Below are 12,598 nucleotides of genomic sequence, written 5' to 3'. Positions count from 1 at the left end.
TCTGGTACTTTACAAATACACATGTATTTTTTTATGTTGATTGTTAAGGTTCCCTGAGAATTGCTGATGTTTGGACTTAGGGAAGATAGGTAAGTGAGCTGGACTCCATGGAGGTGGTATTTTTTTGATGTGTAGTCTGGGGTTATAGGAAGGGAGGTTGCTAGCTGATGGAATTGCAAATGTACCTAGAAAAATATGTCCTTTGACATAAGTCATTTCCTGGGTATAAGGTTCACTGGTCAGGAGAGGGGCAGGAAATCCCGGAGAATTAGGTGGTAACAGGAAAAGCTGAATCTGTTTCATTTGGGGAAGGCTGTATGAAATTTATTCGAAGACTACCCAAGGGGAAAACATGTGTGACTCAAAGTTACTTAGCAGTCCATTCTAAAGACGGAATTTTTAAAATCTATATGAATATTTTAATCACTTGCTTAAAATTTGGAGAAATGCTAAAGTTTGGGAAAACAAGAATTGCTTACTTAATTTTCATTAGAATCTTGTCTCCATACTCTTGAGTTTTCATGTTCTCTCAGTTGGGATTTTCTTGAATAGTTAGCCCTTTCTTATGTTTGAAGTCACGCTATTCCTTGTCGTATTGAGATAATTGCAAAGCTGAATTCTTCTACATTTTAAGTAGATTTTTACCTGAAGGAATACTGTTTTTACTGCAGCCTGTGTTCAAATCTTATCATGCAAATCTCTATACTGAGTACTGAATCGCGATGCCATCTTTGAGGCAGTCTGTTCATCAGGTGGGTAGAGGAATCTTAACACTTTTTTTTTTCAAATGAGGAGGCACTGTCACTTAGGCAGGAGATGGATTATGGTGCAGAGGAGAGAAGAAAAGAAACAGAGCATACATTTTTAGCTTTTTCTTTCCAGCTGCTTCTTTGTATTTTAACATATGGAGTATGAGGCAGTTTTTGGTAACCTTTTTCATGGTTAAGAATGAGAAATAGCAAAAGACAGGATGAGATGTTCGTATACACATTACAATGACGCCTTCTCTCTGGGAAAGAAAACAACAGCAACAAACACACGAAGTTTAAATAAATGCTATAGTTTGTGAACTCTAGTTACTCAAGAATTCCACAATGAAGATAGAACTGAAAGATTCCTGTCATCTGGTTTAAAGATATAAGGCATGATGATTCCAATTAATTAGGCTAATTAACTATATGTGTATTACTTAGCATCGATAAAGTTTAAGGCCAATTTTGAAAAATGATTTGCCTTGGAAGGTTTTGTTTGTCTTTTTTTGAGGAAGATTATCTGTGAGCTAACATCCACTGCCAATCCTCCTCTTTTTTTGCTGAGGAAAACTGGCCCTGAGCTAACATCTGTGCCCATCTTCCTCTAGTTTATATGCGAGACACCTACCACAGCATGGCTTGATAAGCGGTGCATAGGTCGGCACCCAGGATCTGAACTGGCGAACCCCTGGCCACTGAAGCAGAGCATATGAACCAAACTGCTGCACCACTGGGCTGGCCCCAAGGAAGGATTTTTTTAATCTTACTTCCCTGAGAAGAATAAAGATTTTAATTGAACAACTATATAATTTAAATGACTTTAAAAATTAAGAGTAGGGGAGTTTAGAGAAAAGAGATTTTAATGACATTGTAATTAAGGGTGGCTAATATTTGGGGAAAAAAGTCTATTAAGTCTAAATGTTAAGTTTGATTCAAATTGGGGAACTTCAGAGTTGAATTAGAATCCAGAGTTTTAATTCAATTTACTTTACAAAGTCAGAGATATTGAGTAATAGGTATATCAAGCAAATTGATGCAATATGAGCTTGAAATATATGTTAGGTAATCACTTTGAGGTAGAAACTTGATGACAGCTCTAATTTAGAGTAACACAAAAATTAGAAATGAATGTAATGAAAACAGATTAAAAGGCATTATAGGAAGTGGGAAATTTAGACATAAAGCTTACCTTTTCCAGTTTTTTATATATTTGGCAGGTAATTCTCAACATTAGGATAATACACTATACTCCTTCACCCTTGACCTCTGCCATAGCCCTACTAATTGATCTCCGTGTATCTACTCTGGCATTCCTATAATCCATGGTAGTCAGAAAGATCATTTATAAATAAAAATCCCTGTACTTAATTTTCTGCCAAATTTTCCTGCTTCTATTCCACATCCTTAAAATCCTTAAGCACTTTGAACTGCTGTTAGGATAAATTTCAAAGTACTTATCATGAGCTATAAGGCCTTGGAAAAGCTAGTCTTTGCTTCTCCATTCTCACTTCACACTACTCTCTTCCTTGTACCATCTGTACTCCCATCTCTCCGACTGACTTCTGATCAGTCTCAGAATCTTTTGTGATGTTCTCTTTGCTTAGAAGTAGCTTCCAAACACTTCCCTAGTTAACTCTGATTCATCCTCCCTGTCTGCCAAGGTCAGGACAGGGTTCTTGTTATGGATGTACAAATTACATTATACTTTTTTTGTCTGGACTTTATCATGCTTTGACATTTTATTTTTGTTTTTGTTATTATTTAATCTCTCTCACCTCATTAGGAAGTCAGAGTGAGAGTACACAATACATTATTATTACATAATTAATGACATTACATTTTATGGAAATGCTCATTAAATGCACTATATTTCTAAGAAATAGAAAAGACTGACAGGTTGACTTTCTCTTATGTACATTTTGGAATAAAAATGCTTTTCCAAAAGATCTGTTTCAGGCTATATCTGATAAAATTTGTGAAAAGAAGAAAAAAATATATTAACATCTACTATGGACTCAGTAAGGCTGAAAAACATTTTTCCTCTGAAATAGAGATTATATTATCTGGGGATATAGACCAGATATAGAAAATATTATAAATTGTGTTCTTACTTTTCTAATTCTCGAAAGAATAAAATAAACATTTGGATACTCCACAGAATAATTATAATGGAATATATTTTCTCTCCTATTCAACCAAAATTCTCTAAGTTAACAGTATGATTCCTCAAAATTTCCATCAAGCTAGCACTTCATGTTATTCTTTCATCATTGCTTTTTTTTTAATTGATATTTTACTAGCAAACTGAAAACCTGGTAAAATAATGTTGGATGTTTTGGATACTCTTGCTAAGAAAATCATTTTCAGTCTGAGATTATCAGTCAATATCTCTGCTGAGATTTCTTATTAGACCTTCTAGAATATGGACTTCCCCCTCCAAACTCCAAGGCTGGAGTAATCTTACATATAGGCTCATCTGGCTGTCTGTGCCATTCTTATTTGAGCAAGTTTACTTCATCAATAATCTCAGGGCTGCGTAACATTTAACACAATTCTAGAAAAGAGTACAGTAACCTCAGTCATGAAGATGGTCCTCATTTCTCTTTCTCATATTTCCAGGCTAAAATAGCCTGGGCGAAGTACTTGAACTCGTGGCTAAAAAACTATAAAAAGTTTTCTTTTTATCCAAAGGTCTCTGGAAATTCTGCTAAGAGACTGTATACCAGGTATAGGATTTATTCCACATTTATAAATAAGGAATTAAGGAATGTTAATCCAGAAGAATGTTTGGAATTAATACCATATGCTCAAGTATATGCTTAGTTTTTTATAATGCTCCTTTTTATTGTTATAAATTATGTGGACATATCAAAAGAAGTGTTCATGTACTAACAATCTCATGTGGTGAATATAGAAAGATTTAACTTCTTCCTACTTCAAAAATTAGTTCTTAAATTGCTCTGTCTTTTTTTAATTGAGCATCTACCTTCAATTAGTCAAAATGCCAGTGATGGTCTTCTCACAGCCCAGCTCCTAATTTAAATTGAAAAATGTACCTTAAAACCAATTCCTAGAGACCTCTTCATCTCATCAACTCCTGAGTTTCACTTTGGGCTCACCAAAGTCCTGCCTTTTACTCCTTAATTGGCAATCTTGTGCTAGAAAACAGTATGACTCATCTTTTCTCTATCTGACCTTGGGGTCCAATTACTAAGATTTCAGGTACTTTACTAAGGAATTGCCCCAGGATCTGTCTATTACCTAAGAAAAGAAAGGTTTGCCCTCCAAATTGGCCTTGAAGTTAAAAGGCTGCTTGGCAGAGTGTAAACACCAACTGAGCTGCTCTGACTTTGCACCAAGATCCATGAGACCAACTTGCTCTTTGTCTTGTTCTTGGCTAAATTTCTCACTTTATCAACTGTAGTCAACTTTTCCTATTACACAGTGTATTTAGGATATCAATGATTATATCCCCCTCATATGAAAAATTCTAACAGAAAAAATGTTTTTAATTCTCTACCAAACCTCCATGAAGATACACTGAATGTTTATAAAGTCCTTTTTGCTGAGCCTTCAAAAACTTAAACACAATAATAAGGATGCCTACGAGAATGCAAGAATTGTGTAACTCAGTTGGAGTTAAATTTCTCTGCATACAATGAGATACAAGTAAAGACCAAGATGAAATATTCAGGGAGCTTTAGACAGGAGCCTGGAGTTTAGAGGCCATATACAGGAATGAAACAACCCAGATAAATAATTGGGAAGAGAAATTAATAAAAATGTGGTACTGATTTAATACGTGATGTGTTGTGTGATAAATGCCATCACCTTCATTTCTCCTCTGTAATCTTCAGCAAAACACCTATTTCTCATTTATGCCCGAAGAAGTGAGTTTTCTTTGGGGGAAATATAAGCTCCATAGATAGCTAGGCTCACTATAGATTGGACACGCATGAGTTTCATTGTGTGCTCATTTTGTGTGTTCAGGACTTCCCAGCACGTTTTCTACGCGGTTGTTTATTGTTGAAATTTGTTAATTTAGATTGTCGTTCCTCTTTATATCTACCTAAGCACTATGGACTGAATGTTTGTGTTCTCTCCAAATTCATATGTTGAAATCCTAACTTCCAAGGTGATGGTATTTATAGAGATGAGGCCTTTGGGAGGTGGTTAGGCCATGAGGGAGGAGCCTTCATGAATGGGATTAGTGTTCTTATAAAAGGGGTCCCAGAGAGATCCCTCATACCTTCTGTCATGTGAGGTTGCAGTTAGAAGGCACCATCTATGAAACAGAAAGTAGGATCTCACCAGACATCAAGTCTGCCAGCATCTTGATCTTGGACCTCTCAGCCTCCACAACTGTGAGAAATAGATGTTTGTTGTTATTAAGCCACCTAGTTTATTGTATTTTTTTATAGCATCCTGAGCAGACTAAGACACTAAGGTTCTCTCGACACTATTTGTTGAACGCTGACTGATCTGACGACCAGGGCCAAAAGAATGCCATACACACACCTGAAATCCTTGTCAAGATCCTTTTTCCCAAACATCTGTCTCCACTATTCTAGGTTCAATATTTCTGGACTGGGGCCAACAATTTTGTTTTTATAATATCCCAGGAGATTTTGAAGCTGATTCAGGGTAAGGAATCACTCCTTTATGACTATCTGACCACAGGCTTGACCTGGATCACCATCAGTTTTGTTGCTGAATTAGAATCCTTGTTCTCCACTGGAGCTGTGCTGTCAGGAGGAACTATCAAAACAAAGGGGCATCAAGGATACTAAGAGCTGTCAGACAGCTGAGCCTCCAAGAAACTTAACCGTTTCTTAAGGAGGCAAAACTACAACTAGTTTATAAATTGTAGTTGTCTTTTCCCCATACAAAGCAAGTATGAAATATTTTTGCTACTTTATATAAAATAAAATGGTCAATTTTTTTCTCTCCAACTGGCTAAAATATATAAAAAATATTTTTGTACCCTACCGCTGCCATTATACATACTGGACAGACAATATAAATGTGTACTCTGAATCCCATCAGCTCTCATTTTTTCTCAAGGACTTTACTTCTGCGTATTCTCTCTCTACTGTATTAGAAAAGCCTCCCTTTCTATTGGTTTATTCCTACGTTGAGGGTGGGGAGGCATGAAATAGGTATTTCACATCTTAAAATAAGAACAAACAAACTCCTGTCATTCTACAACCCTTCAGCTATCACCCTGTCTGATTGATCTTTTTTGAAACCAAACTACTTTAGCATTATCTTCACTTCCTCACCTCTCGTTAATTCCTCATCACAACAAATGGGTCCTGTACTCCCAGTCAACAACTGAGACTTCCACGTTGCCATATCCAAAGGATACCTCTATGTTCTGATTTGCCCTCTCAGTAGCACCTAATCTAGATGCTTACTTACTCCTTTATGAAGCACTCTCGTCTTGGCTTTCATGACGACCTACTCTCCTTGTTTTCCTCCACTTATTCTGTCTCACTTTCTCAGTGTCTTTTGCTGGCTTTCCCTTATCTGTTACATCAAATGTCTCAGACCTGGGCCCTCTTCCCTTCATTGTCTACTCTCTCTCTCAGAGTGATTTCACTGGGTTCAATGACAGAAAATTGTGACTACTTGATGGTTTCTAATCGAACTGTATTTCAAGATCTGACGACTCCTCTGAACTCCAGATCTTTATAGCCAGCTGTATGTTTTGCATCTCCACTTGCATGTCAATTAAGCATCTTAACTTAATATGTATCCAATGCTTACTTTCATCTGTCTCCAAATTTGTTTCTTTCTTAGTCTTCTATGTGTCATTAAGTGTTAGAATCAGTTGCTCACAGCTGAAAAAGACCCCAAAAACCTCTCCTCCTCCCAAAAAATACTATGAGACTCAATTTTTTCTCTTTCATTTATCCTTCCCCACTACCACACACACACAGTCAAGAAGATGTGTTGATTTTAGCTCAAATATATTTCAAATTCGTCTACTTCTCTCCATGTCCTGCCATCTTAGTTTAAGCTAATATCATCTTTTTATTCACGTGGGCTTTTGCAATAGGTTCCTAATTTCTATTTCTGTCTTTGTCTAAGCCATTCTCCACAACCAGAGAGACTATATTTCAAAATCAAAAATCATATCACATCATTCCCTTCATTAAAACCTCTTCTAGGGGCCAGCCCTGTGGCTGAGTGGTTAAGTTCACACACTCCACTTCAGCGGCCCAGGGTTTCACCTGTTCAGATCCTGGGCACAGACCTAGCACTGCTGATCAAGCCATGTTGAAGTGGCGTCCCTCATAGCAGAGCCACAAGGACCTACAAGTAGAATATGCAACTATGTACTTGGGGGCTTTGGGGAAAAGAAGAAACAAAAAAAGAAGATTGGCAACAGATGTTAGCTCAGGTACCAATCTTTAAAAAAAACCCCAAAACTCTTCTACGTCTTCCTATTGCACTTCAGGTAAAATGAAAGCTCTTACAATGTTCTTCATGGCCTTTTGTGATCAAAGACCTGAGTAACTCTGCAACTTCTTCTAATACCACCCTTCTTCTCGGCTCAGTTACACCACTTTCTTTTCTGGTTTTGAACATGCACAGCTCTTTCTTGCTTTAGGAACTTTAGTCTTTCTCTTTTGTTGTATAGAAATTTTTCTGTTGGGTTTTGGCATAGCTCAAATTATTACTCCTAAATGAAGTCTTCTTTTAACATCTTACCTAGACAATACTCCTCAACTCCATTCTTATGTTGTTTATTTTCTTTTTTGTACTTAGCACAGTTTGTAATTATCTTCGATATCTATTAATTTCCCTGTTTATTCTCTCTTGTCATCATTACAATTTATGCTTCTTGAGGGAAAATATCTCTTCCATCATGCTCAGTGCTGAATGTCTCTTGAGTCGCATATTACCTTGCTATTAATGGAACTTATTAAATATTCATTGAATAAATAAAAGGAATGGACAAATGAATGGACCAAGGAGAACTTTAATCCCTCTACAACTTTTCATCAGTGTGTCTGTACTTTTAAAACCTAAAAGTAAATCAATTTATGGTTTAAATGTCAGTCTATGAGTTTTAAATCTTCTTAAGATATGTTATCATACAATTTCAAGAAACAAATTGGTACAAATGGCCTTCTGATAAATGTATTTTCATTCTTATCACATTTCTGTTTATATAATTTAATGAAACTCTATTTCTCCTTCTTTGTAGTTTATTTCCAAACATATTTTAGATAAATAACGTAAAAGTTCTCATGTCCTAGTAAACAGAAAAACAAGCATTCTTGTCTGCATTGATGATATTGTCTTACTATCACATTCCCAAGAGTACACTAAAAAGCAAATGGAATTGTTTGTCAATTTCTGTTAAGAGTAGTTCAAACTAAACCAAAATAATTAGTTTGGAAGACAGGCATTGGAACTCAAATAGGTAATTGGAAAAATATTCCATTTACCAGGTTTTACTCATTTACCTATTTGAAATGATTGTTGCAACAAACAACTCAAATTGTGATTGGGATATAATTTAGTTTGTTATTGTCAGTGGCACATGGAGGGTAGGAGGATAGTAGGAGAAGTCCATTCTGGAAGGAGGAGTATTTTATCATTGACATTATTTAGAATTCCTGCACATTAAAATAATAACAAACTGGGTGATTTATAGTTAGTTTCACTGTTGCTTAAAATTCTCCACCAAAAATGTACCTCATTATTGACTCTACCCAGAGGGAGACTGCTCTCAAGGTACTTGCCTCCCATTTGATATGCCACTGTTTGCTAAGGTAGTTGTTGTTTGGATAGGAGACATATATAGATATAGATATAATAATAGATATATAGATATATCTATTTATATATAACTAATTATTAAAAAACCTAATAAAGTTAGAAAGATATCTACCTATTTAGCTCTAGATAGGTAGATATCTCTCCAATTTTATTATTTTTCTGTATATCCATCTGAAGTTTTTCATATAGCACAAGCAAAAGCTAATATGTCAGAACCGATGAGCTGTCTAAGATTATATTTTATACGGAATTAATCAGTCAAGACAGGGGCTTGCCTTCCTGACTTTGAAGGACAGGTGCACTGAGTATTATCTATATTAGATGCTTATATTTCATATTGTATAATATATATATATTTTTCCCCCTTCTTACACATAAGTCACCATATATACACACTGATTTATTCTTTGCTTTTTTTTGAACTTAAATATATTTTGGGATATTTCCATAGTATATAACTTCCTCATTTTTTATTACTTGCGTGGTATTTTATTGTATGTTCTTTAATTTCATTTATATACTAGTTGCCTATTGGTGAAACATGGTTAGTTACCAGTCTTTTTTATTATAAGAAATGCTTCAATGGATGGCTCTTTACATGTCGTTTTAAGCATACTAGTATAATTCTAGGTTGAGTTCCCAAAAAAGAGATTAGATCTAAGATTTTATGTTCTTTTTGATATTAAAGATCAAGATATAATTTTGAAATTTGAAAATTTTTGCCCCTAAACTTTTACATCCCAATGTATTTTTTTTCATATTTCATGGTAAGGGATTCTGGATATTTAGTGTAGTACTTAAAATTGTGCATTTAACAAACTGGGGAAGCATGTTTCAAATTTTCTGTTCCTTTTTGCAGTTATTTACAATTTCCAACTGACATTAGGAATAATTCTTTCTCTGTTATAGCAAGAACATAAGTCAAAAACATACACCAGATTCTTTAATTTTAAAATAAAATGTTATATTTTCTGCCAAACCCTTTGTATGAACTGCAGTAGCTTTCTATTGTAATTGCATATCAGAATCACCTTTTAGATTTTTAAGGCGTGTACTTTTTTGAGTCACCACCTTAGATGATTCTCAGGTGAGCCTCAGCTTTGTGTGTGAGCCTCAAATATGACTATGTGTCAGAAAAAGACAATGTTCTACAGGTTATTCTGACACATATCCATATTTGAGAACAGTTTATCTTATGTGCATAAGAATTTTCAGAGGACTCATTTAAAATCTGCATTTCAGTTACTAGGTAATGATCTCACTTTTAATTATCTACCATCTTCTATGAACTACCTTAATGAGATCATTGAAAATCTAGTTGGAATAACTTAGAGCACATGATAACTACAGAACATATGTGCTAGGCCATGATAACCCTAATGAACACTGGACATATTTACCATAATCACACACAACATGCAGAATATTATCCAAAAGTTTGAATTTCAGAAGTTACATAAACTCTATTTTTCTAATAAATCATCTCACATCTCTTACATTGCAATGCAGAGCCATGTTGGTTTGCTAGTGACCAGAACTGTTTAATGTTGCTTCCTCAGATTCTATTTTACACAGAATTAATAAGTGAAGACATGGGCTTACCTTCCTTACTGAGAAGGGCAGATTAGACAACATAGTATGAAAAGGGAGTGAGAGATTCCTAAAGTGGGTGTCAGGTTGATAATAGGCAATAAAGCCCCAGGGCAGAGATACAATAATAATTTCTAGCAAAGATCAGCAGAAAACTGAAAGTTAAGACAATTTACAATACAAATATTTATAAAAAAGCCATTAAACAAAGGAAAAAATCAAGTCATAAATTTCCAGCCAACCTAATGAAACACTAAATAATGACCTGCTTCATGAGAATATTCTGTGACTTTTGAAAATAGACTTGTACTTAAATGATTATTTTATATCATCAATATATTTAAAAAATATTTTGCAAAGTAGAATTAACACTGATAAAATATCTCCTATATAACAAATAAAATGCTAATACTGAAAAACAAAGAGCAACTTCCAAAGCTACTTTATCATTCTCTGAAAAGAACAGTTCAATACCCTCCTCCTTAATCTCTAACTCACATTGCCAGAAGGATGGAGCTAATAGTTTGTTTTGAGTGCTGTATTTTACAGGAAGTCAAGGTACTAGAATCACTCTCAGTGCTTATGTACAAGAATACTGACCATCTCATCCCCTTAGGTTAGGCTTCTTAAGCATGAAGTGGTGTGAAAGATGCTCAAGATACTTTTCTTTATCTCTTTCCTTCATCTTTTTCTCTGTTCCACTCTTCATTTGATCAATTTGAGTGTTGCTAACATTTACAGAAAATTCATTGTTGACGTTTAACATCAGAATTCAATATTTACAATATCTTCTTGGCATTGAATTAGCCAATACATTTCAAAAGTTTCAAAATATTAATTCATCTCTATATGTTTCAGATATCATTTAACTTAATTTCCACTTTACTGAGCACAAAAACCTCTGTATATTTTGAAAAATGCAATAAAAAATATTAATATAAGTTGGATATATGTGTTGAAAAGGAGGTTGTATCAATCAAATGCCATCGAGCATGTTCAAGAAACTTTGCTTCCAGAGCAAATTTTAAATCATAATAAATGCAATTTTAATCTGTATTTATATTTTCTTGCATGTCTTTATCTTAAGTCAGAGTAGAAGATTTTTTATTTTTTATTATTTTTGTTGTGGTAAGAACATTTAACATAAGATCAACCTTCTTAATAAGTTTTTAAATGTATAATACAGTACTGTTACGTAGAGACATAATATTGTACAGCAAATCTCCAGAACTTAGTCACCTTGCATAACTGAAAGTTTATACTCATCGAGGATAGCGAGTCCCTATATCTCCTTCTCTCAAGCCCTGGCAACCACTGTTGTACTCTCTGTTTCTATGTGTTTGAGTATTTTAGCTACCTCATGGAAGTGGAATCATGCAGTATTTGTTCTTCTGTGACTGGCTTATTTCACTTAGTATAACGTCCTCAAGGTTAATACTTGTCACATATGGCAGGATTTAAGTCTGAATAATATTCTATTGCATATGTATTTCACATTTTCTTTATTGGTTTATCTATCAATGAACGTTTAGATTGTTTCTCTATCTTAGCTGTTGTGAATAATGCTCCAATGAACATGGGAGTTCAAATATCTCTTCAAGATCCTGATTTTACTTCTTTTGGATGAATACTTGGAAGTAGTTTTGCTGGATTTACTGTATTTCTATTTTTAATTTTTTGAGGAACCGCCACACTGTTCTCTGTTGGAGCTGCATTGTTTTACATTCCTGTTAACAATGTACAAAGGTTCTGATTTCTCTACATCCTTGCCAACACTTATATTTTGCTTTTTTGATAATAGACATCCTGAAAGTTGTGAGGTGATATTTCCTTGTACTTTTAATTTGCATTTCCCTGGTGATTTGATATGTTGAGCATCTTTTCATGTATCTCTTGGTTATTGGTGTGTCTTCTGTGGAGGAATGTCTATTCCGTTCGTTTGCCCATTTTTAATCAGGTTATTTTCTTTGCGGCTATTGAGTTGAATGAATTCCTTATATATTTTGGATATTAAGACCTTACCAGATATATGGTTTATAAATATTTTGTCTCATTCTGTAAGTTTCTTTTGCACTCTCTTCAGTGTTTCCATAGCTGTGGAGAAGCCGTTTAGTTTGATGTAGTCTCACTTGTCTACTTTTGCTTTTATTGCTTGTGCTTTTGGTGTCAGATCCAAGCATTCATTGCCAAGAGCAATGTCATGAAGCATTTCCCTACGTTTTACTCAAGGAGTTTTATGATTTCAGGTCCTACATTTAAGTCTTTAATCCATCTTGTCTTCATTTCTGTGTAGGTATATCATAAGGGTCTAATTTTATTCTTTGTCTGTGGACATCTACTTTTCCCAACCCCATTTATTGAAGAGACTATCCTTTCTCCATTGTGCATTCTTGGCACCCTTGTTAAAGATCAGTTGACCATATATGTGTGGGTTTGTTTTTGGGCTATGTTATGTTCCATTG

This window comes from Equus przewalskii, chromosome 2, assembly GCF_037783145.1.
Source record: "Equus przewalskii isolate Varuska chromosome 2, EquPr2, whole genome shotgun sequence".
In the NCBI taxonomy this organism is placed as follows: domain Eukaryota; kingdom Metazoa; phylum Chordata; class Mammalia; order Perissodactyla; family Equidae; genus Equus; species Equus przewalskii.
The sequence above is the reverse complement of the archived record's forward strand: the minus strand, read 5'-3'. Positions refer to the sequence as shown.